Source organism: Oncorhynchus nerka, linkage group LG5, assembly GCF_034236695.1.
Source record: "Oncorhynchus nerka isolate Pitt River linkage group LG5, Oner_Uvic_2.0, whole genome shotgun sequence".
Lineage (NCBI taxonomy): Eukaryota > Metazoa > Chordata > Actinopteri > Salmoniformes > Salmonidae > Oncorhynchus > Oncorhynchus nerka.
Genome location: NC_088400.1, coordinates 31,556,726 through 31,584,279, shown reverse-complemented (window position 1 = coordinate 31,584,279; position 27,554 = coordinate 31,556,726). Strand labels below are relative to the sequence as shown.

The following is a 27,554-nucleotide window of genomic DNA, read 5'->3' as shown; positions in this document are numbered from 1 at the left end:
AATTAGGAAACCGACACACGCACACCTGTCAAAAGGACACATCAATCATAGCCACCAGCATATTTTAAACACACAAGAGCAAATCACATTAGTCGTTTTCTAAAAATGTTGGCTATTAAAAACCAATAGGCCTATGTGATAATGCTAAAACAATATAGCCTATCAAATTAATTGACAAGGAAAGTTTGAAGGGGGATAGAGAGACAGCTATGCAATAGAAGGCATATGATGAAGATTAAATGTACAACTATTAGCCATTTGAGTGTGGTTATGCTGATACCACATTTTAATCTAAATCTGTCCCCGGCTGATATTTTCTGTCTCCGTCTTGCATAGCACCTGTTCAGGTGGTATGGCAACATAGGCTTACGAATCATAGACTAATATATGACTTACAATAATTTATAACACATCTGTGTTCATTGTTCCCGTCTTGCACAATTCACACATCTCTGCTAGCATCAGCTCCACAGGCCTCTCTCTCTTCCACTCTCCTCTCTCTATTCATAATAGCTCTTCGAACCAGTAGCTCTAAGCTGACTATAAAGTAGGTTGCAGGGTTGGAAAGGCACTGGCGGTAAGTTTGAATGATGGTGGTGGTGATAAATGCATAGCCTAAATGTCTGAACTGATGTGTTGCAAATGTGAAGGAGATAAATTCATTAGCACAACTCCTGCTGTAGATACTGGTGAGGGTAATGTTTTTCATGTGTCCTAGCAAGTGTGAGCGTGCTTGATATCAACATTTCCATCCATGTGCCATATTTGAATTGTGTTATCATTCAAAATGCCGATACTGAAATGTAACTGTTCAACAAAAATGCGAGAAGGAAAAAATGTCTAAGCATTATGATGATAAATAAATATGCAACAATAATATTAACAAGTGTTCGAACAAAAATGTCCATATTTAAACTATTAAAATGTCTGATAAATGCAATTAAAAAATGACAAAGAAAAGAGTCACATCACAACAGAATTCGATCTTGATAAATCCAATGCATCAAAGGAATATTGTCCATAAAGCAAAAACCAACATTATGAAATGTACATTTTTTATGCACAGTACCAGTCGAAAGTTGACACTGGAGGTCGACCGATTATGATTTTTCAACACCGATACCGATTATTGGAGCTATTATGAAACGCTATTAGCGTGCATCCCGCTAACTAACTAGCTAGCCATTTCTTATCGGTTACACCAGCCTAATCTCGGGAGTTGATGGACTTGATGGTCATAAACAGTGCAATGCTTGAAGCACAGCAAAGGGCTGCTGGCAAAACGCACGAAAGTGCTGTTTGAATGAATGCTTTCGAGCCTGCTGGTGCCTACCATCACTCAGTCAGACTGCTCTATCAAATCATAGACTTAGTTATAACATGATAAACACAGAAATACGAGCCTTAGGTCATTAATATGGTCGAATCCGGAAACGACTATCTTCGAAAACAAGACGTTTATTCTTTCAGTGAAATACGGAACTGTTCCGGGTGACATCCATAAGTCTAAGTATTCCTGTTACATTGCACAACCTTCAATGTTATGTCATAATTACGTAAAATTCTGGCAAATTAGGCGGCCCAAACTGTTGCATATACACTGACTCTACGTGCAATGAACGCGAGAGAAGTGACACAATTTAACCTGGTTAATATTGCCTGCTAACCTGGATTTCTTTTAGCTAAATATGCAGGTTTAAAAATATATACTTCTGTGTATTTATTTTAAGAAAGGCATTGATGTTTATGGTTAGGTATACATTGGATCAAGGACAGTCCTTTTTCGCGAATACGTACCGCATTGATTATATGCAATGCAGGGCACTCTAGATAAACTAGTAATATCATCAAACATGTGTAGTTAACTAGTGATTATGATTGATTGATTGTTTTTTTACAAGATAAGTTTAATGCTAGCTAGCAACTTACCTTGGCTTACTGCATTCGCGTAACAGGCAGGCTCCTCGTGGAGTGCAATGAGAGGCAGGTGGTTAGCGCGTTGGACTAGTTAACTGTAAGGTTGCAAGATTGAATCCCCGAGCTGACAAGGTAAAAATCTGTTGTTCTGCCTCTGAACAAGGCAGTTAAACCACCGTTCCTAGGCCGTTATTGAAAATATGAATGTGTTCTTAACTGACTATTTAAATAAAGATTTTTCTACTGTGTTATTGACTTGTTAATTGTTTACTCCATGTGTAACTCTGTGTTGTCTGTTCACACTGCTATGCTTTATCTTGGCCAGGTCGCAGTTGCAAATTACAACTTGTTCTCAACTAGCCTACCTGGTTAAATAAAGGTGAAATAAAAATAAAAAAAATAATAAAAAAAGGTGTAAAAAAATACATTTATTTTAATTTCATTTTTTTTTTTTTATCAGCCAAATCGGTGTCCAAAAATACCGATTTCCGATTGTTAGGAAAACTTGAAATCGGCTCTAATTAAATCGGCCATTCCGATTAATCGGTCGACCTCTAGTTGACACACCTACTCATGAAAGGGGTTTTCTTTATTTTTACTATATTCTACATTGTAGAATAATAGTAAAGACATTAAAACTATGAAATAAAACATTTTAGATTCTTCAAAGTAGCCACCCGTTGCCTTAATGACAACATTGCACACTGTTAGCATTCTCTCAACCAGCTTCATGAGGTAGTCACCTGGAATGCTTCTCCAACAGTCTTGAAGGAGTTCCCACATATGCTGAGCACTTGTTGGCAGCTTTTCACTCTGCGTGCGGTCCAACTCATCCCAAACCATCTCAATTGGATTGAAGTCGGGTGATTGTGGAGGCCAGGTCATCTGATCCAGTATTCATCACTCTTTCTTGGTCAAATAGCCCATACACAGCCTGGAGGTATGTTTTGGACTCATTGTCCTGTTGAAAAACAAATGATAGTCCCACTAAGCGCAAACCAGAGGGGATGGCGTAACGCTGCAGAATGCTGCGGTAGCCATGCTGGTTAAGTGTGCCTTGAATTCTAAATAAACCACTGACAGTGTCACCAGAAATGCACCCCCACACCATCTCTTCTTCTTATTGGTGTCCTTTAGTATTGGTTTCATTGCAGAAATTCGAGTCTCCTCTGAACAGTTGATGTTGAGATGTGTCTGTTACTTGAACTCCATGAAGCATTTATTTGGGCTGCAATCTGATGTGCAGTTAATTGCTGATTTCTGAGACTGTTAACTCTATTGAACGTATCGTCTGCAGCAGAGGTAACTCTGGGTCTTCCATTCCTTTGCCGGTCCTCATGAGAGCCAGGTTCATCATAGAGCTTGATGGTTTTTACGACTGCACTTGAAGAAACTTTCAAAGTTCTTGAAATATTCTATATTGACTGACTTTCAAGTCTTAAAGTAATGATGGACTGTCATTTCTCTTTGCTTATTTGACACGTTATTGCCATAATATGGACTTGGTCTTTTAACAAATAGGGCTATCTTCTGTATACCAACCCTACTTTGTCACAACACAAGGCACACCTGTTAATTGAAATGCATTCCAGGTGACTACCTCATGAAGCTGGTTGAGAGAATGCCAAGAGTGTGCAAAGCGGTCATCAAAGCAAAGGGTGGCTACTTTGAATAATCTTAAATAGGCCTAATCTCACATAGGCCTATAATTTTTTAGGAAAGGACTAATGTTTAACACTTTTTTGGTTACTACATGATTCCATATTTGTTATTTCATAGTTGTGATGTCTTCACTATGATTCTACAATGTAGAAAATAGTAAAAATAAAGAAAAACCCTTGAAATAGTTGTGTCTAAACTTTTGACTGGTACTGTATATTATCAAACATGACATTACTTGTTTTTTTATTCATTTTGTTAATTTAAACAGAAATTAATTGAAATTAAAATATAGGCCGATTCAATAGTATTTTTCCTCAATAAAACAGTTAATCTCAAATAAATGACAGGGCTGGCTGGCTAAAAACACAACAGCTCTTGTTTAATGAAACAATATTTATTTCCATGTGATATCAAAACCATGTTTGTTAAAACGTTTTTAATGAAACGTTTTTAATAGGACGTTTTTAATGAAACAAAACACAGTGCATTAGGATTTAAGCCTTTTATCCATCACTTTAAATGCCTGTGGAGAAAGAGGATGTCGCTCAAAGAGGGCTTGAGAATGGAACGTCTTTCCTCCAAAAATGGGCCACACACACACTGAACGCCCCCGTCGGAGATGGCATTGGGATCCGGGATGCGGGTGGGAACTGAAAACTATGTGCATGCCACCACAACAGAACAGGGGCGGGTCTGCTTGTTACACTGGGGTCAAGTTTTACTGACATACAGTATTTTATTTTCCAGTCGTATTGACTCGGGCGTAATGATATCTGCCTCATCCTCCCAGTCGAAGAACTCACGGGATGTGACTGTTGGTCTTTTTGGCTGTGAGGTTCCTGGCTCTTAAACAGTGGGAGGGACCTACGGCTCCGGCTCCACTCTCAAAGCCCAAAGTCACAATGAGCTCTTTGGTTGCCTCCTCTCATGCAGTTTCCTCCAACATCTTCACCAGACACCACTTGGAGGACAAAAACGCTGCTATCATAAAAAAGATTGGGGAGAAACCATAGTCACTAGCCTGCATGCGACTTCAAGCTAGGCTATATGTTGTTTGAGGTCAGTCATTTTGTAGGCCTACCGCTTTAAAGAACAACGTTTTACAATATCATGGACAGAACCAATGTAGTTCAATAAAACAATAGGCGTTGTGTTTTTAGCCGGCGTGCGGTGAAAGTCACCGGTCATTTATTTCTGTAGGCTAAAGGATGGCTGCATTAGATTAACTAGACCGATCTGGTCGAATAAAGGTGAAACCTGGTTTAATAAAAATGAAGATTAAATTGTTTTCTTGTTTAGCACATGGGGATGTGTGAAACTCACTCCCCAGTCTGAAGTTTTCAAATTGCGCCAAACAATAGCTTGCTTTTCACGGGCGGTCACATGTGCTAGCAAGGCAGAGGTCCCGAGATGGTGCCAGTTATGGGCCGAATCGGGGGGAAGCACCAAGAAAGCAGAGTGACGTCCTTTACATTTGCATGCATCAAACCTATAGGCATACCCGCATTAATGATAACAAATATATATGTTTTAGCCTTCGTTGCTTTTGTAGAGCAGTGCGAAATAAACTTGGTTTAAATGTCTAGTTTTAGCTCGCACTGGCCATCACAGACCGCAAGCGGCAGCTATTCAACACGCCACGCACACACCCATGGCTCAAACCGGCGAGAGGAATGAATGAACTGGAGAGAGGAGAACAATGAATGAACAATGAAATTGCACCAGCAAGACTTATGCGATTTTATAGCGTAGAAATAGTTTATTCAAGATGGTTTGTTAGGTGCTAAGTTACATGTTCGGTGACTTGGTGAGACGTATCAGTAGCTATGTTAGGCTCAATGTAGTCCCCATATCAGCCCTCGTACGTGCGTGCGTGTGTGGCCAAAGGCCATGACAGAACCCCATCTGAACCAACAGTTCAACAGCTGACCCCACCAACAGACTGGCCCTGGTATGGCCTGCAGGTGACAACTAGATATTAGGCTGGTGTAACCGATAAGAAATGGCTAGCTAGTTAGTTTGCGGGGTGCACGCTAATAGCGTTTCAAATGTCACTCGCTCTGAGACTTAGTTATTCCCCTTGCTCTGCATGGGTAACGCTGCTTCGAGGGTGGCTGTTGTCGATGTGTTCCTGGTTCGAGCCCAGGTAGGGGCGAGGAGAGGGATAGAAGCTATACTGTCGCACTGGCAATACTAAAGTGCTTATAAGAACATCCAATAGTCAAAGATATATGAAAAAGAAATGTTATAGAGAGAAATAGTCCTATAATTTCTATAATAACTACAACCTAAAACTTCTTAACTGGGAATATTGAAGATTGTTAAAAGGAACCACCAGCTTTCATATGTTCTCATGTTCTGAGCAAGGAACTGAGTTAGCTTTCTTACATGGCACATATTGCACGTTTACTTTCTTCACCAACACTTTGTTTTTGCATTATTTAAACCAAATTGAACATGTTTCATTATTTACTTGAGGCTAAATTGATTTTATTGAGTTGAGTATTTATTGAGTATTATATTAAGTTAAAATAAGTGTTCAATCAGTATTGTTGTAATTGTCATTATTACAAATACTTAAAAAAAATAAAAAATGTATCGTCCGATTAATCGGTATCGGCGTTGAAAAATCACAATCGGTCGACCTCTAGTACCTTTATCATCCCTCCAATTAACAGCAAGTGGACGAAAGGCCCTAATCAATCAACCTCTGAAAGGAGAACGGGTCACAAACACTGTTCTTGTTCCTCTGCAGAAAACAGGCCTCCACATGTTGGGGTTCATGAACGTTCACGTAATCAGCAGTGTTTACACTGCGAGATAAAACAATATCCTACTGCTGTACCGCATATTAATTCCAATGTCGTGCTGTGAACGGAGAATGCTTGTTTTTGTATGTTTTAATTAGTCGTATGACAAAGTCTGAGAGACATTGCTGTTGTTGTGCACAACAAAAGGAATGTTGCAGAATGTCCATAACTTTTCAAACTCTCTGTTAATCAATCAATAGAAAAACAAAACACTAAACCTTTATCCCTCTCTCCATCTCTAGTGCTCCCTCCCTCCATCCCTCTGCTCACAAGCTAGACAAATCTAATTAGTGATGCCATATCCCCGTGTCCTCCAGAGACTCCACGGTTCCCTGTCGCAGTGGGAGATTAACCACAACAACACTAGTAGGAGCCGCCACATCAGCCCCAACATCAACACAATTAAGCAGGAAATGAGACGCATGACATGTCGTCACATCCCCTGGACTTCATTAGATTGCCGATATCTCCTCCACAGGTGTAATGTGAGGAGCCTACATTATAAACGTTGCTAGGGTTAGAGCTAGGATATATATTGTAGTCTAGACTTACGTGACCTCAGCTGCACTTTGAGGTCCCTGTAGGTGGTGTTTTACTTGACAGCACTAGGCCTATATGAAGGCCGGACACACGGACAGACAGATAGGCCGACCGACCAACTGACAGTATTGCCCTCTCATAACATAGCATCACGCCCAACCTTGATGGTTGTTATAACAACAGTGACATATAAACAATGCAATTTTTCTGGAGAACATATTTGTTCTGGTAGAGAGCTGTCAGACAGAGGGGAGGGGATAAGCAACAACATGTTTACTGCTGATTTCCATGGCCTCGCTGACTTTTCACAGACAGACGGTAGAACTAGTTTGCCTGTGGCCCTGTTTGACAGCTGGCTCAGCTGCTGGACTCAAGTGGGGATGAAATGGGCCGCTCCACCGCACGCCAGCCTGTCGTCACCAGCAACTAAACCAAACAACTAACTAACTTCAATACCGGTACTAGGTTTAGTATCACGATACCAGGGTTTTGACTTCGATACCGGTACCATGTTTAGTATCAATCGATACCAAAATTGGTATCAATCGATACCAAAATGCTAGCAAGGTAAAAGTAAAGGTCACAGAATGGCACTTGATCCAGACAGATAAACTCAGCTACTGCTCTGTTCAATCGTCGGGCATCTTTTGAGTTCAATATCATGAACCTCATCATTTTTCAGAGACACAGCCATGTATGCATTAATGAATCAATTGTACAATCAATAACATACATAACCTTCAGAATGGTAATCAGAGTCCCACGTGCCCAAGAAAGCAAAGGGAACCTGCCTAAATGATTACCGCCCCGTAGCACTCATGAAGTCATGAAGTGCTTTTAAAGGCTGGTCTTGGCTCATATCAACACCATCATGCCGGAAACCCGAGACCCCCTCCAATTTGCATACCTCCCCAACAGATCCACAGATCCAAACACACCAATACAGTCGTGAAGGGGGCATGACAAAACCTACTCCCCCTCAGGAGACTGAAAAGATTTGGCATGGGTCCCCAGATTCTCAAAAAGTTCTACAGCGGCACCATCGAGAGCTTCCTGACCGTCTGGCATGTTATGGCAACTGCTCGGCATCTGACCATAAGGTGCTACAGAGGGTAGTGTGTACGGCCCAGTACATCACTGAGGCCAAGCTTCCTGTCATCCAGGACCTATATAATAGGCGGTGTCAGAGGAAAGCCCATAAAATTGTCAGAGACTCCAGCCTTTCTCTTGAGGACCTGTATAAAACTAACTACAGCAAATTAATTGATGTGATAACCACAGATCTTAGAAGATGGACAATTAAGATGTATTGAAGAACAATCAAATGAAATAATTCGGAGAACTAAATTCAGACTTTCATTTGCTAAAGTCAGATTTCTTTCACTAATTACAGGGATTGGGACTGTAGTGACGCCTCTTGCACTGAGATGCAGTGCCTTACACGGAACCCAAACCGGCTGCGCCATCACGCGCTATTGTGCATAAATTTATTTTGTCCCCCTACACCAAATGTGATCACGACACATAGGTTAAAATATCAAAACAAACTCTGAACCAATGACATTAATTTGGGTACAGGTCAAAAAGCATTAAACATGTATGGCAATTTAGCTAGTTAGCTTGCACTTGCTAGCTAATTTGTCCTATTTAGCTAGCTTGATGTTGCTAGCTAATCTGTCCTCGGATATAAACATTGAGTTGTTATTTGACCTGAAATGCACAAGGTCCTCTACTCCGACAACGAATTCACACAGAAAACGGTCAACTGACTCGTTTCTAGTCATCTCTCCTCCTTCCAGGCCTTTTCATCTTTGAACTTATATGGTGATTGGCATCTACACTTTCATAGTATTACCATGACAACCGGCAAAACAGTTAGTCTTTCAATCACCCACGTGGGTATAACCAATGAAGAGATGGCACATGGGTACCTGCTTTATATAAATAAATGAGGAGATGGGAGAGGCAGGACTTGCAGCGTGATCTGCGTTAGACAGAGGAATTACTTCTATTTTATCCCTTGGCAACGCAGACGCTCGTTGGCGCACGTGAGCAGTGTGGGTGCAGTAATTGAATAACATAGATTCCTAAATGTATTTTGCAACGCTCATGCATGCGACGCGAGCAGTGTAGTCAGGGTATTAGACCGCTGCGCCACTGAAACACCCCAACTGGGTAAAAATGAAGAGGGACCACGCTCCCATAGAAAAACACCTAATAAATGAATCAGAAAAGGGCAACTAGTAGTTAACAAATAACAAAACTATACTGCTGTCATGACACAGTAATACTCTGCAAACTAAGTGCCAGTGGGAATTTGAACTTGGGGAGAACATTGAAAATGAAACTTGGGGTGCAGTCTGTAGGAATACATTACACAAACTCAAACATATGGAAAGAGTATCAAAGGAAAACCATTAGCAGGCACTTTCTAACTCCAGACAAAATGGTGAAGATAAGACAAGGAACAAACATTGGCAGAGTGGACTGGTAGAGTGAAAGAAATGTATTTAATGGAAAAGATGACCCTAAAATAAAACTGCAAACAGATGTACGTGAAGAAAAAGATGGGAACCGCACCGTGTAAATAATATTGTGCAGACATAAAACTTATTAGTCTCAAAGCAACCGAACATGTGATAAATGTGATAATATAATTTATCATTTTTTTTGAGGGGGGGCTGGACAATAATAATGATTATGCTGAAAATGAAGCCTGCACTACCACTTCGATCATTTTTATATATATATATATATATATATATACATTTATATGATCGAAGTGGTAGTGTATATATATATATATATATATATATACACACACACACAATACCAGTCTAAAGTTTGGACACAACAACTCTTTCAAGGTTATTTTTTTCCCTCACTATTTTCTACATTGTAGAATAATAGTGAAGACATCAAAAGTATGAAATAATACATATAGAATCATGTAGTAACCAAAGAAAGTGTTAAGCAAATCCAAATATATTTTAGATTCTTCAAAGTAGCCACCCTTTGCCTTGACAGTATTGCACACTCTTAGCATTCTCTCAACAGCTTCATAAGGAATGCTTTTCCAACAGTCTTGAATGAGTTCCCACATATGCTGAGCACTTGTTGGCTGCTTTTCCTTCACTCTACGGTCCAACTCAGCCCAAACCATCTCAATTGGGTTGAGGTCAGGAGATTGTGGAGGCCAGGTCAGATGGGATGATGTATCGCTGCTGAATTCTGTGGTAGCCATGCTGGTTAAATGAGCCTTGAATTCTAAATAAATCACTGTCAGAGTGTCACCAGCAAAGAACCCCCATACCATCACACCTCCTCCTCCATGCTTCACGGTGGGAACCACACATGCGGAGGATCATCCGTTACCCTACTCTGCGTCTCACAAAGGCATGGCGAATGGAATGAAAAATACCAAATGTGGACTCATCAAACCAAAGGACAGATTTCCACCGGTCTAATGTCCATTGCTCATGTTTCTTGGCCCAAGAAAGTCTCTTCTTATTATTGGTGTCCTTGAACTCTGTGAAGCATTTATTTGGGCTGCACTCTGAGGCTGGTAACTCTAATGAACTTATCCTCTGCATCAGAGGTAACTCTGGTTCTTCCTTTCCTGTGACGGTCCTCGTGAGAGCCAGTTTCATCATAGCGCCTGATGGTTTTTGCGACTGCACTTGAAGAAACTTTCAAAGTTATTGAAATGTTCCAGATTGACTGACCTTCCATGTCTTAAAGTAATGGTGGAATGTTATTTCTCTTTGCTTATTTGAGCTGTTCTTGCCATAATATGGACTTGGTATTTTACCAAATAGGTATATCCTCTGTATACCACCCCTAACACAACTGATTGGCTAAAACGCATTAAGGAAAGACATTTTTTTAAATAACACAAGTTAATCCCCTGTAATAATTCCCCAGATCGTTGCTGTAAAAGAGAATGAGTAAACTTACCTGGTCAAATGAGGGTTAAAAAAAGAATTATAATATAACTTGGCACACCTGTTAAATGAAATGCATTCCAGGTGACTACCTCATGAAGCTGGTTGAGAGAATGCCAAGTGTGCAAAGCTCTCATCAAAGCAAAGGGTGGCTACTTTGAAGAATCTCAAATATATTTTGATTTGTTGAACACTTTTTTCATTACTACATGATTCCATATGTGTAATTTCATTGTTTTGATGCCTTCACTATTATTCAACAATGTAGAAAATAGTTTTTAAAAAATGTAAAAAAGAAAGAAAAACCCTGGAATGAGTAGGTGTGTCCCAACTTTTGACTGGTGCTGTATATATATTTTTTTAATCAAAACGTATAAGATCTTCTAAGTTCGTGTTTACTTACCAGAGACCTTTTTTAGTGTCAATCAGCTTTGAAATCAACATATTTTGAGTTATGGTTTGCATATTATCACAAAGTACTAGGATAGTGAATTGATGTTAGCTTCAGCTGTCAGCTAGCAAGGAAAGTTAGCTTCCAGATGTGTAGGCTATCTTCTTCCAATGTAAAGGGTTCTAGCCTGTGTGGACAATGTTTTGCAAACAGTAATTAACAGTTTCAACATTTTGTCTCGCATTATTTAAGACTGTGTTAACTTCTGTGCAGAATAAGTGGGGAGCTAACATGATGCAGCCCAGACTCACAGTGCAGGCTAGCAGTGAGTAGGTGGAGCTAACATGATGCAGCCCAGACTCACAGTGCAGGCTAGCAGTGAGTAGGTGGAGCTAACATGATGCAGCCCAGACTCACAGTGCAGGCTAGCAGTGAGTAAGTGGAGCTAACATGATGCAGCCCAGACTCACAGTGCAGGCTAGCAGTGAGTAGGTGGAGCTAACATGATGCAGCCCAGACTCACAGTGCAGGCTAGCAGTGAGTAGGTGGAGCTAACATGATGCAGCCAAGACTCACAGTGCAGGCTAGCAGTGAGTAAGTGGAGCTAACATGATGCAGCCAAGACTCACAGTGCAGGCTAGCAGTGAGTAAGTGGAGCTAACATGATGCAGCCCAGACTCACAGTGCAGGCTAGCAGTGAGTAGGTGGAGCTAACATGATGCAGCCAAGACTCACAGTGCAGGCTAGCAGTGAGTAAGTGGAGCTAACATGATGCAGCCAAGACTCACAGTGCAGGCTAGCAGTGAGTAAGTGGAGCTAACATGATGCAGCCAAGACTCACAGTGCAGGCTAGCAGTGAGTAGGTGGAGCTAACATGATGCAGCCAAGACTCACAGTGCAGGCTAGCAGTGAGTAGGTGGAGCTAACATGATGCAGCCAAGACTCACAGTGCAGGCTAGCAGTGAGTAGGTGGAGCTAACATGATGCAGCCAAGACTCACAGTGCAGGCTAGCAGTGAGTAAGTGGAGCTAACATGATGCAGCCAAGACTCACAGTGCAGGCTAGCAGTGAGTAGGTGGAGCTAACATGATGCAGCCAAGACTCACAGTGCAGGCTAGCAGTGAGTAAGTGGAGCTAACATGATGCAGCCCAGGTGCAGGCTAGCAGTGAGTAGTGGAGCTAACATGATGCAGCCCAGACTCACAGTGCAGGCTAGCAGTGAGTAGGTGGAGCACATGATGCAGCCCAGACTCACAGTGCAGGCTAGCAGTGAGTAAGTGGAGCTAACATGATGCAGCCAAGACTCACAGTGCAGGCTAGCAGTGAGTAGGTGGAGCTAACATGATGCAGCCAAGACTCACAGTGCAGGCTAGCAGTGAGTAGGTGGAGCTAACATGATGCAGCCAAGACTCACAGTGCAGGCTAGCAGTGAGTAGGTGGAGCTAACATGATGCAGCCAAGACTCACAGTGCAGGCTAGCAGTGAGTAGGTGGAGCTAACATGATGCAGCCAAGACTCACAGTGCAGGCTAGCAGTGAGTAGGTGGAGCTAACATGATGCAGCCCAGACTCACAGTGCAGGCTAGCAGTGAGTAGTGGAGCTAACATGATGCAGCCCAGACTCACAGTGCAGGCTAGCAGTGAGTAAGTGGAGCTAACATGATGCAGCCCAGACTCACAGTGCAGGCTAGCAGTGAGTAGGTGGAGCTAACATGATGCAGCCCAGACTCACAGTGCAGGCTAGCAGTGAGTAAGTGGAGCTAACATGATGCAGCCCAGACTCACAGTGCAGGCTAGCAGTGAGTAAGTGGAGCTAACATGATGCAGCCCAGACTCACAGTGCAGGCTAGCAGTGAGTAGGTGGAGCTAACATGATGCAGCCCAGACTCACAGTGCAGGCTAGCAGTGAGTAAGTGGAGCTAACATGATGCAGCCCAGACTCACAGTGTAGGCTAGCAGTGAGTAAGTGGAGCTAACATGATGCAGCCCAGACTCACAGTGCAGGCTAGCAGTGAGTAAGTAGAGCAGGCAGGGTGAGCTATGATAAGGGGTCGGCTGCTCCGATAGAAAGGCTTGATCTGTGAGACACAATTAACAGAAGTACCGAAAGTAACACAAATTCTAGTAGCGAACCGTTATCATGTTCTAGGATTGAAAAAGTACCTACGTTTCCGTGGTATACCGTGCAACACCAGAATACAACACAAGAGCAGAGCAAAGCAGAAGACAACACAGCCAATCAGAACATAGAAAGACTGAACACAACAGAACCGAGCAGAATCGAACAGACGTTGATTGTGTGCAGCTGACCCCTGCACATCCCAGCAGGCATTGCATGATGAATGGGCTCAGGCGATGACTATGACCCACATGCCCCCTCCTCCTCCACCCTCTCCATCACCACTATGACTTTCCTCACTACCAGTCCCTAAACCACAGACATTCAGCCACTGCCATCCTACAAGACTCATTTGCATTCAGTTCACTTAGGCTTGGCATTGTACTCCGGCACAATGACACAGAGCCACGCACAAATACAGCATTGGATAGGTCTATAACAGTGGAGGGCTGGGGTATCTACCTAGGTCTATAACAGTGGAGGGCTGGGGTATCTACCTAGGTCTATAACAGTGGAGGGCTGGGGTATCTACCTAGGTCTATAACAGTGGAGGGCTGGGGTAGGTCTCTATCTACTAGGTCTATAACAGTGGAGGGCTGGGGTATCTACCTAGGTCTATAACAGTGGAGGGCTGGGGTATCTACCTAGGTCTATAACAGTGGAGGGCTGGGGTATCTACCTAGGTCTATAACAGTGGAGGGCTGGGGTATCTACCTAGGTCTATAACAGTGGAGGGCTGAGGTATCTACCTAGGTCTATAACAGTGGAGGGCTGGGGTATCTACCTAGGTCTATAACAGTGGAGGGCTGGGGTATCTACCTAGGTCTATAACAGTAGAGGACTGGGGTATCTACCTAGGTCTATAACAGTGGAGGGCTGGGGTATCTACCTAGGTCTATAACAGTGGAGGGTGGAGGTCTATAACAGTGGAGGGCTGGGGTATCTACCTATAACAGTGGAGGGGTCTATAACAGTGGAGGACTGAGGTATCTACCTAGGTCTATAACAGTGGAGGGCTGGGGTATCTACCTAGGTCTATAACAGTGGAGGGCTGGGGTATCTACCTAGGTCTATAACAGTGGAGGGCTGGGGTATCTACCTAGGTCTATAACAGTGGAGGGCTGGGGTATCTACCTAGGTCTATAACAGTGGAGGGCTGGGGGTATCTACCTAGGTCTATAACAGTGGAGGGCTGGGGTATCTACCTAGGTCTATAACAGTGGAGGGCTGGGGTATCTACCTAGGTCTATAACAGTGGAGGCTGGGGTATCTACCTAGGTCTATAACAGTGGAGGGCTGGGGTATCTACCTAGGTCTATAACAGTGGAGGGCTGGGGTATCTACCTAGGTCTATAACAGTGGAGGGCTGGGGTATCTACCTAGGTCTATAACAGTGGAGGGCTGGGGTATCTACCTAGGTCTATAACAGTGGAGGGCTGAGGGTATCTACCTAGGTCTATAACAGTGGAGGGCTGGGTATCTACCTAGGTCTATAACAGTGGAGTGGAGGTCTATAACAGTGGAGGGCTGGGGTATCTACCTAGGCTGGGGTATCTACCTAGGTCTATAACAGTGGAGGGCTGGGGTATCTACCTAGGTCTATAACAGTGGAGGGCTGGGGTATCTACCTAGGTCTATAACAGTGGAGGGCTGGGGTATCTACCTAGGTCTATAACAGTGGAGGGCTGGGGTATCTACCTAGGTCTATAACAGTGGAGGGCTGGGGTATCTACCTAGGTCTATAACAGTGGAGGGCTGGGGTATCTACCTAGGTCTATAACAGTGGAGGGCTGGGGTATCTACCTAGGTCTATAACAGTGGAGGGCTGGGGTATCTACCTAGGTCTATAACAGTGGAGGGCTGAGGTATCTACCTAGGTCTATAACAGTGGAGGGCTGGGGTATCTACCTAGGTCTATAACAGTGGAGGGCCTAGGTCTATAACAGTGGAGGGCTGGGGTATCTACCTAGGTCTATAACAGTGGAGGGCTGGGGTATCTACCTAGGTCTATAACAGTGGAGGGCTGAGGGTATCTACCTAGGTCTATAACAGTGGATAACAGGTGGAGGGCTACCTAGGGGGTATCTACCTAGGTCTATAACAGTGGAGGGCTGGGGTATCTACCTAGGTCTATAACAGTGGAGGGCTGGGGTATCTACCTAGGTCTATAACAGTAGAGGACTGAGGTATCTACCTAGGTCTATAACAGTAGAAGACTGGGGTATAGTTCTAGGTCTATAACAGTAGAGGACTGGGGTATAGTTCTAGGTCTATAACAGTAGAGGACTGGGGTATAGTTCTAGGTCTATAACAGTAGAGGACTGGGGTAGAGTTCTAGGTCTATAACAGTAGAGGACTGAGGTATAGTTCTAGGTCTATAACAGTAGAGGACTGGGGTATAGTTCTAGGTCTATAACAGTAGAGGACTGGGGTATAGTTCTAGGTCTATAACAGTAGAGGACTGGGGTATAGTTCTAGGTCTATAACAGTAGAGGACTGGGGTATAGTTCTAGGTCTATAACAGTAGAGGACTGGGGTATAGTTCTAGGTCTATAACAGTAGAGGACTGGGGTATAGTTCTAGGTCTATAACAGTAGAGGACTGGGCTATAGTTCTAGGTCTATAACAGTAGAGGACTGGGGTATAGTTCTAGGTCTATAACAGTAGAGGACTGGGCTATAGTTCTAGGTCTATAACAGTAGAGGACTGGGGTATAGTTCTAGGTCTATAACAGTAGAGGACTGGGCTATAGTTCTAGGTCTATAACAGTAGAGGACTGGGGTCTTTCTGAGAGGATTCTTCTGATAAATATTAACAGAGCAAGACAAGCTCAATAAAGGATATGACTGATGTACAGCAGCACAGACAGACACTGACAACCAATCTCACCAAGAGTCATTATAGTTGTTAGATTCCTACAATATCCAGACGCAATAAGTCAGAGAAGACTTTGGTTGGTAGGCCTAGCAGGAGTAGAAGGAGCCTAGTTCCATATAGGCTAGATTTGGGCAGTGAGAGTAAGAACAGCAGGAGAGAGGGGAGGGAAAGAGAGCGGGACGGTGTTACTCCATTAAAAGCCCCGAGGATAGAGAAAGTAATGCATGAGAAATTGGGTTTTTCCTCCCTCGCTCTCCCTGCTACTGTTGTTCCATTGAGCCCGCGCGGGTCCTGGGAGAGAGAGTGGGAGACCAAATTAAATTTGCCACAACGTCTCCAGCCATCGCTGGAGAGCGCCTGGGGGCATAAGAAATGGATTCTGGAATTTAAAAATAAAGAAATAAAAAGGAGAGAGAGAGAGAGAATTGAATTAAATTGAATTGGGAGAGAGAGACAGAGAGAGACCAGGAGAAGGTGCTGGAGACAAAAGCACAGGGGGAGGTAGAGAGAAATGAGAGCAGTGCTTTGGGGCTGGGAGGGGGGCGGAGATGGGTGGGAGGGAGACAAGGAAGGGGAGGAGGGGAGCGAGACAAGGGAGGTTTTATATAGGCTGTCTAGATCCACTGTATGGTTCTTATTCACAGGCCAGGAGCTTCATCATATGTAGAGGTCACAGGGTTACTAACACACGGTGAGATCAGCTACCGCTAACAGAGAGACACCTAAACATGGAGGGTTACCGGGAGGTCAATGACCCATTACCTCACCCTCATCCTACAGATGGGTCAGAGTGTGTGTATGTGTTTTTGACCCCAGGGGGGGGGGTGAGGACACCACAACAACCCTACTCATCTCATTACACAAGACTTCTACTGCAGTGTTTCTCATGCTGGTTCGTGGCCAGTCCCCCATGGCCCATAAGTCAGGTTGTGGATAGAAGCATGGTCTTTGGTCGTGGGTCATAAGAATATCTCAATGTTGGAATGTCTGAAAGGCTTTAGGTGGGTCACAACACATGTTGTAGAAGCTCTGCTCCAAACACAGACAAGTATTCAATAGAATGGAGTAAGGGAAGGAGGATGGGAAGAAGGAGGGGATGAGGAGGGGAAGAGGGGATGGGGAGGGGAACAAGGGATGAGGGGATGAGGAGGGGAACAGGGGATGAGGGGATGAGGAGGGGAATAGTGAATGATGAGGAGGGGTAGAGGGAAGGATGAGGGGAAGAGGGAACGATGAGGGAGAGGAGAGTGAGGTTAGTTTGAATATCAAACCTGATCAGGGCTGAAGAATCCTGAGACCTCTTTGGAGCTTGTTTACGTCTGTGTTAGGGAAGTCTGTTTTAAAACCACCCACTCTTCCTCATTATATGAGCCCTTCTCCACTCCTCACGCAGCAGGCTAGGATGGAGAGACCTACGGCCCATTGAGAGCCACTGAGCTCTGAGCAGGCCTCATTAAGATGATAAAACCAACACACACAATGGGCCTATCAAACACACACACACACATACACAGAGCCACAACACACACAAACACCAGGCCACATGCACACACACACGGCCACAACACACACCAGAACCCAGCAGAAACACACACACACACACACAGCCTGGGCCAACACCTGTGTCCCATTCAGGGGAATATCCGGCCACTTAACCCTCCTAAAGGGGGAAGGGAAGGGTGCTGTTTTTGTTTGTGTGGACCAGACCCCATCCCTCAGTCAGTCCCAACACCCAAACAGCCCCTGAATCTACTCCCACTGCCACGGGCAACCTGGGGCCTAAACACAGTGACCCAAAAACCCACTGAGTCTAGTCAGTCGTGTTGCCCCTGGTGTCGTTTCAAACGAGAGACCCTATTTTAATTTACACTCCCCGACCAACCCCCATCCATCGTCCTGTCACCTGCAGCCTGCGGGGTCCACTTTGTGTATAGGTGCCACAGCTGTGTGTGTGGTTGGGTACTGACCCCCTGCATGCCAACACCTGTCCCACAGACCCCCATGCCACCCAGGATGGGCAGACACACAGATGGACAGCAGGCGGGCAGACAGGGCAGCGGAGGGGCACAGTCCAAGCTGGCAGAGGAGCTGGGGGTCAAAGCCAATTAAATTCTCTCCATTCAGTTTTTCAAAACAGAGAAAGACACGCTGTGGGAAATTGGCTATGGTCAATTTTGCAGTGGCCGATACACACCTCCCGACTTGGAAATTAAATTGAACTGACCCTAACCAACCCAGCACGCTCTCTAATTGTGTTTACTTGATAGCTACCTACACAAATAGCTAGCTAGAATAAAGTGTTAATAACAAGATAAAAATTCATTAAAAGACTTAAATGCAATACAAGTATCACTCCAGAGGCTACGAGGCTGATCTGTTTAGATGTGGGCGGTTAGCATGAGCATTAACACGCACACAGAGCACTGTGTTTACAGTTGGGCCACATGGAGCCGCTCAGCACCAGATGCCCTGCGGATGGAGCCGCTTGGACACCAGATGAGAGAGATAAGAGAGAGGAGAGAGCGAGAGAGACAGGAGAGAGAGAGAGAGAGAGAGCGAGAGAGAGAGACACAGGAGAGAGAGCGAGAGAGAATGAGAGAGACAGGAGAACGAGACAGAGAGAGCGAGAGAGACAGGAGAGAGAGAAAGATAGAGAGGAGAGAGACACACAGAGAGAGACACAGAGAGAAAGAGACACCGAGAGAGAGAGAGAGAGAGAGAGAGAGAGAGAGAGAGAGAGAGAGACACAGAGAATGGAGAGAGAAAGAGGAAGAGAGAGACAGAGAGGAGAGAGAGACAGAGAGAGAGAGATGAGACGAGAGGAGAGAGAAGAGAGAGAGAAGAGACAGAGAGAGAGAGAGTAGAGAGACAGAGACTGAGCAAGAGGGAGAGAGAGAAATTAACCACAAACAATAGACAGATAGAGGTCATGGTGGTTTGTGTGTGGACAGCGCTACAGCTCTGACTGAGGCCTACTGGGTGTGAGTGTGTGAGGTATCAAAGTGCAGGCAGGGCCAAGTGGGTAAACAGAGAAGTGTCCCTTCCACCTGTCACCCTTCATACCCCAACTGAGCTTTAATCCCCCACAACCATTACTCCTTAAACCCTGAATCTCAAACTCCCGTACCTACACACACACAACAACACACGCAGGCAGGTGCACGCACACATACACAACGACACACACACACGCACAATGACGGTACACACCCGCACACAAATAATGGCTAAATTGATCCACAAAACACATTTCATTAGATCTGGTAAGAGATAGCACTTATCATGAGGACACGATCATAGCATCCAGCGGTGAGGCAGTTCATTCCCATTAACAGACTACACTGCTCTCTCTCTCTCCCACTCTAAAATGCCTTCATTAAGAGCTAGCGTAGCGCTGCTAGCACTGGAGTGCTTCCATGCTGTGTGACTGTAACCATGCCCCGAGGGCCCGCGCCAAACACGGAGGTGAAGTCCATTACCATCAAGCCAGCTTGTTTTAAACCACTAAATAAAACAGGCAACATTTTACATCTTTGAGTATAAATAACCTTTCGTAGCAGAGGAAGATAAAGAGAGAGAGAGAGACAGAGACAGAGAGAGTAAGAGAGAAAACAGCAGTTCACTAGGGGTTTGAATGAAAGTCTCTGATATACACTACTAATATCGGCCAGTCTACGTGGAACTCTCATCTCTATCTTTTTCTATTATTATTCAGCTCTTCTTAGAGTCATGTGTATGAAAGGGCTTTTACATAGCCGTTTGTCACGGAAATGTACAGGACTTAGGCTAACCACAGCCATACACATACAGAGCTGGTGTAGATGGGCAAAACTGGTCCAAACTCTGTTTGAGATTTGGAGATGTAATCAGAGCTCTGTTGGCATCAGAAAAAATGCAACTCAGAATCTTATTGGGAAACACTTTACATCAATTGCTGTTACACTTCTGTAATAACAATGTCATTAGCATCCTCTACGACATTGGGAAGATTTAGTGAAACTGTAAAGCAAGGCGAACCAGAAACAGGAGAAGGCAACGTATAGGTGAGCCATGAGAAGACCTAGTCCAGACATGTCTCCTAGAACTTTAACTAGCAGGCCTACTGTCAATTTGGCAGGTCTCCTTGTCTCTTATAGGAAACTGGAGCTACATAGAGCTATAAAGAGGCCACCGTTCTCCTCTCACTTTCCCAGCCCTCACCATCCAATCATGTGTGATGTGATGTAATGCTACACCCCATACCTCCATTATCCCTGGCTAGAGGAGTCTCTGGAATGTATCTGATTCCAGCCCAGGGGGTGAGCAGCACCTTGGAAACGCACCTCCACCTCCCCCCTCTCTCGCGCTCCCCTGCCCGCCTGAGCCCCCCTTCCAACTTCTAACTTTAAAACGAGCTGAATTCCACCAGAGGCTCGACTGCCTAGTTATGATGTGTTTCTGGCGGCGTTGTGATTTCCGTCTGTCTGACGAGATGTGGACACACAGTGGGTTGTGGGTTTCAAGGCTATTCTGTTTCTAGGACTTCACGTTTCTTCACTTCAGCCTCATTCACTTCCACTCCCAGTCTCCCACTGACTCCCAGTCACTCCCACTGACTCCCAGTCACTCCCAGTCACTCCCAGTCTCCCACTGACTCCCACTGACTCCCAGTCTCCCACCCAGTCTCCCACTGACTCCCAGTCACTCCCACTGACTCCAAGTCACTCCCACTGACTACTCCCAGTCACTCCCACTGACTCCCAGTCTCCCACTGACTCCCAGTCACTCCCACTGACTCCCAGTCTCCCACTGACTCCCAGTCACTCCCACTGACTCCCAGTCTCCCACTGACTCCCAGTCACTCCCAGTCACTCCCGGGAGTCACTCCCACTGACTCCCAGTCACTCCCAGTCTCCCACTGACTCCTGACTCCCAGACTCCCAGTCTCCCACTGACTCCCAGTCTCCCACTGACTCCCTCCCACTGACTCCCAGTCTCCCACTGACTCCCAGTCTCCCACTGACTCCTCCCAGTCTCCCACTGACTCCCAGTCTCACTGACTCCCAGTCTCCCACTGACTCCCAGTCTCCCACTGACTCCCAGTCTCCCACTGACTCCCAGTCACTCCCAGTCACTCCCACTGACTCCCAGTCTCCCACTGACTCCCAGTCTCCCACTGACTCCCAGTCTCCCACTGACTCCCAGTCTCCCACTGACTCCCAGTCTCCCACTGACTCCCACTGACTCCCAGTCTCCCACTGACTCCCAGTCACTCCCACTGACTCCCAGTCTCCCACTGACTCCCAGTCACTGACCCCAGTCTCCCACTGACTCCCAGTCTCCCACTGACTCCCAGTCTCCCACTGACTCCCAGTCACTCCCACTGACTCCCAGTCTCCCACTGACTCCCAGTCTCCCACTGACTCCCAGTCTCCCACTGACTCCCAGTCTCCCACTGACTCCCAGTCTCCCACTGACTCCCAGTCTCCCACTGACTCCCAGTCTCCCACTGACTCCCAGTCTCCCACTGACTCCCAGTCTCCCACTGACTCCCAGTCACTCCCACTGACTCCCAGTCACTCCCAGTCTCCCACTGACTCCCAGTCTCCCAGTCCCAGTCTCCCACTGACTCCCAGTCTCCCACTGACTCCCAGTCTCCCACTGACTCCCAGTCACTCCCAGTCACTCCCACTGACTCCCAGTCTCCCACTGACTCCCAGTCTCCCACTGACTCCCAGTCTCCCACTGACTCCCAGTCTCCCACTGACTCCCAGTCACTCCCAGTCACTCCCACTGACTCCCAGTCTCCCACTGACTCCCAGTCTCCCACTGACTCCCAGTCTCCCACTGACTCCCAGACTGACTCCCAGTCTCCCACTGACTCCCAGTCTCCCACTGACTCCCAGTCACTCCCACTGACTCCCAGTCTCCCACTGACTCCCAGTCTCCCACTGACTCCCAGTCTCCCACTGACTCCCAGTCTCCCACTGACTCCCAGTCTCCCACTGACTCCCAGTCTCCCACTGACTCCCAGTCTCCCACTGACTCCCAGTCTCCCACTGACTCCCAGTCTCCCACTGACTCCCAGTCTCCCACTGACTCCCAGTCTCCCAGTCCTAAATCAGCACCAGCCTGAGGGACATCCTACAGGGTCATCAACAGGTTGATCTCCCAGCTATATTATAAGAAACCCATGTATTGAACTTTCTGACCACAAATCCAATATTTAAAAAATCCCCAATGCAGCATTTAAAAAAAATCTCAATATCAAATCATTTCTGGAAAACAATTAAGTACCTTACTGTGATTGTTTTCGATTCAAATTAAACAAAAATATCTTTTTAGCTAAATGAAATGTGTCAAGCAACAACTGTCTGGGAGTGGTCTGAGAGAAAGGCCTAATTGGAGGAGCCTAATGTAACCTGAAAACTAGCTGTTATAGGCAGATAGGAGGGCAAACTCTCTTATTGGTCTATTAACTTAGACTGCCTGGTAGTCCAAAAAACCCACCCCACCAAACAAGCTGAAATTTCAGCTGGTCTTTTCAAACAACATAGTGGAAAAATCCTGTTTTTTTACAACACTATCTCTTTAACCACTAAACATAGACTAGTGAAAAGGTTAGCCTAACACACCAGCCGTCCTGGGAATCATTTCAAAGAATAATTCAATTAATTTGTAAAGCGCTTTTCACACACCCCATGCTACCTTAACACCGGCCCTATCTCCTAATCTTTGATTAAGAATAAATGACATACTGTGCTCAGGAAATCTTACAATATAGCCCAATTTCGTCCTTCCTACCGTGAGTCATGACCATCTAATGATTACCGTCAAAAGGGGTTTACCTCATCTCCCTTCTCCTGAGAGAGAGTCATCATCACTACCGTGCACAGTAACTAAGCCTATATGGTATGTGTGTATGAGTCACTGGCCAGGATAATTCAGTGGGGGAATTATGACAGAGGAAAATCATTTCCCTGGGCCACTGGGGGAGAGGAGGCCGTGGCTAATCGTTCAGTAATATGATCTACTGCATACTGGCGGGTTCAGGCACAGGCACAGACAGACACACACACACACACACACGTTCAGCTACATACATTGTACTCACACACAAGGCCACACATAAACACACTGCCACACTGCTACGCACACACACGCAAACTTACACATACAAGTGGACACCCTCGTGACTGCCAAAAATTTGAATACCTTAATATTTTTTCTATTCAAAATAACTCAAGGTTACTATCTGGTGATTCACTAATACTGGTTCCTACTGTAGTAGTAGTAGTAATCTAATACTGGTTCCTACTGTAGCAGTAGTACTCTAATATGGGTTCCTACTGTAGTAGTAGTACTCTAATACTGGTTCCTACTGTAGTAGTAGAACTATAATACTGGTTCCTACTGTAGTAGTAGTAGTACTCTAATACTGGTTCCTACTGTAGTAGTAGTAGCACTCTAATACTGGTTCCTACTGTAGTAGTAGTACTCCAATACTAGATTCTACTGTAGTAGTAGTAGTATACTGATACTGGTTTCTACTGTAGTAGTAGCGGTAGTAGCAGTACACTAATACTGGTTTCTACTGTAGTAGTAAGAGTAGAGGTAGTACACTAATACTGTTTTTACTGTAGTAGTAGTAGTAGTAGTAATCTAATACTGGTTTCTACTGTAGTATTAGTTGTAGTTCAATATTATTGGTTTCACTGTAGTAGTAGTAGCAATAGTAGAGTCGTACTCTAATACTTGTTTCTACTGTAGTAGTAGTACTCCGATACTAGTTCCTACGGTAGTAGTAGTAGTACTCTAATACTGGTTCCTACTGTAGTAGTAGTACTCCAATACTAGTTCCTACGGTGGTAGTAGTAGTAGTACTCTAATACTGGTTCCTACTGTAGTAGTAGTACTCTAATACTAGTTCCTACGGTAGTAGTAGTAATCAAATACTGGTTCCTACTGTAGTAGTAGTACTCTAATACTAGTTTCTATGGTAGTAGTAGTAGTAGTAATCAAATACTGGTTTCTACTGTAGTAGTAGTACACTAATACTGGTTTCTACTACAGTAGTATTACTCTAATACTGGTTTCTACTGTAGAAGTAACTGCTCTAATACAGGTTTCTACTATAGTAGTAGTGTTACTCTAATACTGATTTCTACTGTAGTAGTACTCTTACACTTCTACTGTAGTAGTACCACTGTCCAATGTGTTTACTTCTACAACACTCTCCCAGTCAGTGGCCTACTGAAAGCCAATCAGAATTGAATTAGACAGAGAGTAGAAAACTACATTTCAAGAATGTCTTTTCAAAGATGTCCAATTTCAACATATTGGACACAGTCAGCATTATTCTAATCTGAATAAATATTCTATATAAACATCTAAATAAATGCATTCCTTACATTCAATTGGCCAGAGTGTACAGAGGACAAGCTCTAGTAGGGGGAGAAGTCATAGCGTGACGGACTGAATGGAACAGCCAATGGATGGACTATGGGGGCAGGCAGTCCTGTACTGGGTAGAAGGATAGGGTCAGGGGCCCTAATTCATTGGAAGTTTGCCTGGTTCCACTCTCATTCTATAGACTGGGTTCTGGATTGGCCCCCCACACACACTGAGCATGGCTTTGAAGGGCACTGACATGGAAAAATACAAGAACTGGCATGTTGTTGGGACTCTGTGGTTCCCATCAGCATAAACTATCCATGAATAACATGACATGCTATAGGTTAGACAGCAGCATGTTTATAACATGTTTATAACAACCTTACATAGCCAATATAACATCCCATTGGGATGAAGGAGCAGCAGCAGGCATCAGACATTCAGAACACCTGATCACAGAGGGCTTGGTAGTCAGAACTATCAGATGGAACACATAGCATAACCAGACAAACAGTTGGCACAGCTAGACAGAACACAAAAGCAAGTCTCAACATTTCACAATGGATTTAATCAAATTAATGCAATTTTGACTTGAGTTTTTATCCAATAAAATAGCCCTCCTGTTTCCCAACACAGGCTTTTTGGTGACAAGCTTTCTCCCAAAACATGTTCCAGGGTCGTTATCCACAACGCGTCTCAGAGTATGGGAGCTGATCTAGGATCAGTACATACAATCATATTCATTCTCATTTAAAAGTCCAAACTGATGCAAGATCAACATTCCTACTCTGAGACGCTTTGTGGATAAGGGCCCTGGTCCTGCTTTCTTAAGCAAAGGCTGAGATTGAGAGAATAGATAGATTGCCGAACACAAAGACACAGCTAAATGAATAGTCTCCCTAACTTTCTCTCACACACAATATAAAACAAGACCCCAGGCTACAAATTTCAGGCAGGTCTAGACTGCCCCTGTTCCCGCCGAGGAGTCAAATGTTTATATACAGTATCTGATATAGCACGTCTCTATGTGAAAGCGGTCTGGCTGACTCGATAGGAAAATGTGTGCGTAACAACGTGTAGAAACATATGTGCATCGCCACCACCCCATTGAAGGAGGTTATATAGCGTACAGATAATCAAATATCGAATTTAGTGTGGATACTGTCGTTTACTATGCAAGAAGCCTAAAAAGCAAAGAAATACCGTACTGCCTATTCTATTCACATCAGCCAGTCCTAGCGGAACATAAGCAACTTTCCACTGTCATGTGAAACGTTATTGAATCACAAATGAATTGATGGATGCAATCGGGAGGGGAAAAACGTTTTTTTCCAAGCAAACCTTTTTTTTAAATCCATCTTTAGGTACAAGAATATATAAATGTTCTCGCGTAATTCCACTACACATTGCAATAAATGAAGGCATAACACAGCAAGTTGTTTTCCCACGTCAGCAGTGTTCTCAGAATGTTTTTAAGCACACTCCTCAGGCTACATAACTATAAAAAAATACTTTACAGTTAACGTTACATTGTATCCTACTGCGTCAGAAACAGCAACAATCAATAACTAGCCTGCTAACGATACTGCCATGCCATAAAGTTACAATAACAAGTTACTTTCTTTCTTGTTCGTGCTAAATTGTATCACGGGGTTTCGCTTGTTTGATGCAGACATTCCAACACCCCTACACATAATTCCAGGCAAAAAAATCTTCGACATGAATTCACCAAAACGGTGGCCTTCCTATTGATTAGCCAAAAGCAGCTCTGGGATTCAACTCTTTCCCCGGGCTTCATTTTCGATCCAGGGGAAATTCAGGCCAAAACTGTGGCTGCATTTTCAATCTGCGCCAAGATACAAGCCAGTCGAGGCTAGTAATTGAACGACTGAGCAGCGTTCAGCTCGTCTTGACCAAAACATTTGCACCAGTAAAGGTTTTACTTCGCCACACTCACCTTCGAGGTCCGAGTGAAAGCCTAGAGACGATCTGGTAGAATGAATGTTTGGATTCAACCCAAGCTCACCCGGTGCTTACGTCTTGCTTTACCAGCGGCTCGGGTCTGCGGTTCTACTTCTTACAGACTTGTCTGATGGGAGAGAAATTTGAGAATGTCTCTCTTTTTGCAGAGCTATGCAGCTTGCCCAACAATGGTCAACAGAGGGCGCCAGCACAGCATTGTCCATGAAGAGGCTAAAGTCTTTAATGGATAGTTAGTTCACCCAAATTACATATGAAACTCATCTTCTTGACAGCCAGTCCACGCAATATTTCAATTTGTTGATTTAGTAGTAAAGATGAAAAATAGTTCATAAATAGTTTCTAACTGTTAATAATAAATTGGTTGAAAATGTGTGATATTCATTAATTAAAGTACTGCTTGCCAACTACTGAGATTATGGCGGCATTTAAATACCAATCACACAATTCAGACCATTGTCCCCCCCACTACTTTCAAGAGGCTCTCCAGACCAGTGAAGACCCCAACCCAGGAGGAATTCATCCAAAAACAACTCAATAGTCATCCGACTTTAGCCTAAGGTGTGCTCTTAAGGAGTGTTACTTCTCAAGGTGAAATGACTTGATATGTAATTTTCAGAGATAGCCTGTCTCTGGCAGCCAAAACAGACTAATACTCCATCTAAGCTTGAATTGATTCTCAATTACAATAGGGTCCTAGAAACATAAATCCCTCTACTTTCATATCACATCAAAATAATGTGATATGTGTGTTTTAATCAGCTTCATCCCAGTTGCAGCCGACAGTATTTTTCAGTGACAACACGTTTCTGGCTGGCTTTTCCCCTTACACACAGGAGTTCGTAGCATAGCACAGATAGCTGTTTAGCACAGGTGGGCCCTCTGTCTTCCATCTGTAATCTGTAAACACACGCTGTAACATGGCGATATGGCCGGGAGAGA

At 44.4% G+C, this 27,554-nt stretch overlaps 1 pseudogene; it reads right to left on the bottom strand.

Moving 5' to 3' along the window:
• The window catches only part of LOC115129331 (bifunctional heparan sulfate N-deacetylase/N-sulfotransferase 1-like), a 103,307-nt pseudogene extending 76,555 nt beyond the window's left edge, over nucleotides 1-26,752 (bottom strand).
• Nucleotides 26,753-27,554: the final 802 nt, after the last annotated feature.